We start from the raw sequence: 5,000 nt of genomic DNA on the forward strand, positions 1-5,000 counted from the left end.
AAACCTAGGAATGATTTCCTTGACAAGTACTTTTGCCACCATAGCTGCATCTGGATTTTTTGTTGGAAAGGCTTCCACCCATCTGGAAAACATATCTATAATGACAAGACAATACTTCTTATTTTCACATTTGTTTAATTCTATGAAATCCATACAGATAGTGTGAAACGGATATGGTGGTGTAGGGAAACTCCCTTGCTTGGGCTTTAACGCCCCTTATACATGATGTTTGTTACAAATCTGACACGTCAAACAAAATTTTTTAGAGTAGTTTGTAAATCCATATGTTGTGAACACCTGGTTCACCAGCTGTACCATCCCCCCTGTTGAGACATGGTACTGCCCATGGCTCAACAAAGCTGCATATCTAAACAAATTAGATGGTATTATCGGTTTCCCTTCTCTAGAGATGTACAGCCCCTTTTCGGGAATTGCTCCTCGTTTTACCCATCGTTGTTTTTCAGCTTGCATAGTGAGTGTCTGCATTGTTTTTAACATATCTAAATCTAAAATCTCAGAGGGTTGTAATTCCTCATTTAAAAGAAATACTTCTGTGGCTGCTTGTTTTGCAGCTGTATCAGCTCTCGCATTACCTTTTGAAATCCTATCTTGTTGCTTGGTGTGAGCTGTGCATTTACAAATGGCTACTTTCTGAGGTAACTGAATAGATTCTAAAAGATCTAAAATAAACTGTGCATGATTGATAGGTTTGCCAGTAGATGTTATCATTCCCCAGTTTTTCCACTGTTGCGCAAAAACATGTACAGTAGAAAAAGCATACTGGCTGTCAGTAAAATGTTTACGCATTTACCCTTTCCTAAAGTACATGCCCGTGTCAAGGTAATCAATTCTGCTGCCTGTACAGATAAGTTGTGTGGTAAAGGTTTTGCTTCTATAGTCTCAGTGTCAGAAACTACTGCATATCCTACTAGGTTCTGTCCTGCAGGACCCCTTTTGCACGAGCCATCCACGTAGTATGTCACCTCGGCATCATCCAAGGGGACATCCGTGAGATCTTTTCTAGGTAGTGTCTTTTGCTCAATTACCAGCAGGCAGCAGTGCAGTTTGCCATCTGCAGGAGTTGGGAGCAGAGTGGAAGGGTTTAAAGTCGTGCTTCGCTCAAGTGTCATGTGAGGTTGGCTCAACAATATAGTCATACAGGAAAGATGCCTAGCAGGGGAAAGATATGCCACCTTTTCTTGTAGTAAAATAATTGCGACTGCATGAGGCACTCTCAAAGTGAGAGGGTGGAATAAGACTACTGAGGCCGAAGCCTGTACTGCCATTGCAGCTGCAACTACTGCTTGTACACAGTGGGGTAAGGATCGTGCCACTGGGTCTAGTTGTGATGAATAGTAAGCAATGTGGCATTGCTTATCCCCATGCTGCTGTGTTAGTACTGATGTCATGTAACCCTGCTTACAATCTACAGTTTGGAAAAAATGTTTATGGTAGTTCGGCAATCCCAGAACTAATGAGGACGCTATTAACTGCTTTAGTTTGCAGAAAGCAGATTTTGCTTCTGGTGTCCATTGTAACAAATCTTGTGCTGCCATAGGCTTCTTATATATAAGGTCAGTTAGCGGTGCAGATTCCAAAGTATAGTTTGGAATCCAGCTCCGGCAAAAATTAGTTGTACCCAGGAAGGACATCATTTCCTTCTTGGTAGTGGGTTTTGGTACTTGTAAAATTGCTATTTTTCTGTCCTCATCTAATGTTCTACCTTCCTTGGTATTACATATCCCAGGTATTTGACTTGTTTTTTCCAAAGCTGCAGTTTACTTTTATTTACCTTATGTCCTTCAGCGGCTAAAAATTGTAGAAGTGCTATGGTATCTTCTCTACAATCCTGCTGGGTGGGGGCTGACAGCAAGATGTCGTCAACATAAAGTAAAATCTGACTGCCTCTTGGTGGGGTGAATCCCGCCAAGTTGCTTGCCATTTCTTGTGAGAATATCATTGGACTTTCACAATATCCCTGTGGTAGTCACATATATATATACCTTTTCCCCTGAAATGTGAATGCAAACCAATACTGGCTGTCAGGGTGTATCGGTATCGATAAGAACGCATTGCTGATGTCTGCCACAGAAAAATACTTCTGTTGAGGTTTTAAATCATTCAACAGGGTGTGTGGGTCTGGCACCGTGGGTGTCCTTGATATTACTGCATCATTTACAGCTTGTAAATCTTGGACCATACGCCATTCTCCATTTGCTTTTTTGACTGGAAACAAGGGTGTGTTGCATGGTGAATCAGGAGATTCTATTAGTATCCCTCCTTTAAGTAAGGCTGTTATAATAGGCTTTATCCCTGCCTCTGCATCTTTTCTTAAGGGATACTGTCTTTTTTGTGGTCTGAATGCTGACTTTGGCGTGATAGTAACTGGTCCCTCTGTACGAATAAGTCCAACATCTGATTTTCCTGTTGACCAGAGAGTCTCTGTTATATTTTGTAAGGCATTTTCTTCCTTCTCTAACAGGAGTGTCAATCAGCTGCCCTCGCTAGACTGCAAGTGCACAGCTGGGTTGGTCTGAGTTATCCAATTCAACTTCTGTATTTGTATTCCCTGTTCTGACAGTTCTAGTTCTGTCTGTTTCTTCCATCTTGTGGCTTTTTCTCCTAGGTCTGCCCATTCTATATTTCTGTTTTTGGTTAAGCTAACATGTGGTAATCGATTGGATTTATAAAGTGCAAAGAACTCCTGGGGCAATGAACAGCTGGCTACACTGTTCCCTTCTGTGTCCCAGTATAGGTTACGCAATATCAATCTGTTTGCATGATTCTTAAACAATTCTTGCTCATATTCCTTATCAGGTCCTGGTGCATTACAATAATACAGGGTACAGTGCAACAGTTGTTGCTTATCAGTGTCAAGGGAGGGGAACTTGCTGACGGCTACATTCATTAACTCTTCGGTTACAGACCCTGGACCAGTCGTAACCAAATCCTGGCTGTACCAATAAAACATTTCACCCTCCGAATGCACTGCAAAGGTATCAATTTGTAGCTGTGCTTCCATACCCTGCATAGTTGGGACCACTGCTATACCAAATAGCTGCATGAGATCTCTGCCCAAAAGGTTTACTGGGAATTTTGCAGAAACAACAATTTTGCTTTTTTGTGTCAATCCTGAAACTGGATCAGTTATTGTAATGTCACGGGAGAGTGGCTCCCGATACAGCTGTCCATTAGCTGCTTTAACCAGTATGTAATCAGGTGTCTCTGTGTTTTCTGGTAGTTTGGAGGGATGTATCAGGGTTCGTGATGCCCCTGAGTCACACAAGAATTTGACTTCCCTCCCTTCTACCAAGAGTGTAACTTCTGGTTTTGTGTCTGCTAAATAGAGCTCCAAGCTCAATAAAGCTAGGTCTAATATTTAATCTTCTTCATTGTCACTAACTTCCTGCACTTCCTCTACTCCCCCTATCACATTCTCATTTATCCCTTCTTCGGTAGCCCCTTCTAGTGATTCCTGACTACCATATAGTCAGTCCTCACCCTCCTTGTCTTCTGTTGTTGCCTTCTTATTTTTCCTGCAATCCTTTGCCAAGTGTCCCTTTTTACCGTATTTAAAACATTCACCCCTTTTTTTTCTCCCTTCAAAGTCCTCTGATCATTGATCAGATTGTTTGTTTCCCTGTGCATTTTTCTTGCCCCCTTTCCCGGACTGTACTACATAAATTTCTGCTCCATCTTCTACAGAAAATATCTGAGCTTTCTTTTTGTTTTTGCTGTTAAAATGCCTTTTGGCATGCCTAGCATATTCAAGTAATGATTGTAATCTGCTTGTATGATGATCTACCATGTGCTTTGTAATAAAACTGCTTATAGGTGCAATACTGCCCTATAAAAATGCATTCTTTAACTGCTGTTTATATGGGGAATCTTGTGTTTGATCTTCAGGAACCTGCATTCCACAGTGGTTATTAAAACACTCTAATAGTTTGGCATAATACCGGTCAATAGTTTCACCTTCTTGTTGGATGCATTGATTAATGCAAGTCCAGTCTGCCCTAGGTTTCCATTTTTCAGAGATGCGGTCTATAAGACCTTTTACTCTGGTGTCTAATTCTGCGCTGCTATGTGGGAGGGGTCTTTGTGCAGCGTCACGGGGATTCCAGTTCCCACTAATCATATACCAATCTGGCCCTACAATCTGTCTAACTACTTTTTCTATTTCTTCTCCATTTAGGTTATAACTCAGCCTCATTCCTTGTAAATCTTCTGAGAATTTTCTAAAATTAACCTTTGGATGGGGAATTCCTTCAGTGGCTTTCCGGATGTCTTCCGGAGTCCAAGGTCTATACACTAAAATAGTTGGGTCCTGATTGTCCTGACCTGCCTGAGGGTTGGGTACTTCTATAAGTGGACATAGTTCTTCTTCTTCACTTATAAATCGTGAATTCTTAACCATTTGCCATAACTCGATGCCTTCATTTGCGTTACCTGCCTTTGTTTGAGACCTGGTCTCGATGGGATCTCTAATAAATGGTTTTATTTTCATAATGCCTCTTTCTTCAGTGACCACAGGATATCGTGGGGGTGGACTAACCTGTTCACTTGCTTCATATTCCGGTAAGGGAGGCGGAGGTGCTGATGCTATTACTAAGTTATTGTCCTCCTTATCTAAAAACATTGTTTTTGAATTCTTGTTCTTTTGTTCCCTACGGTTTACTTCCTCAATCCACCTGTGTGCCTGAGGAATTCCTAATTTACGTTGCTTTTTTACCTGACCTTTGGAATCGGCTTTGAGCTGTTTGATAAGTTTGATAAGCGAGGATTTTTCTAATTTTCTGTCAAATTCGTATTTATTAACCCATTTTGAATATCTAATATTGTCGGCGAGCTGCGACTGCATATATTTTGCGTCTTCTGTTAAAAGCAGATTCTGGGGTCTTTTTGTGCAATTATTACCCATTTTGTTCTAAACTTTTATCGTTACATAACTTTTTTTAAAGTGGTACCATGGATTTTGTTATAGTCTCTTCAGAATGACT

This window comes from Protopterus annectens, chromosome 10.part0 (genome assembly GCF_019279795.1).
Source record: "Protopterus annectens isolate FY-2018-M chromosome 10.part0, PAN1.0, whole genome shotgun sequence".
In the NCBI taxonomy this organism is placed as follows: Eukaryota; Metazoa; Chordata; order Ceratodontiformes; family Protopteridae; genus Protopterus; species Protopterus annectens.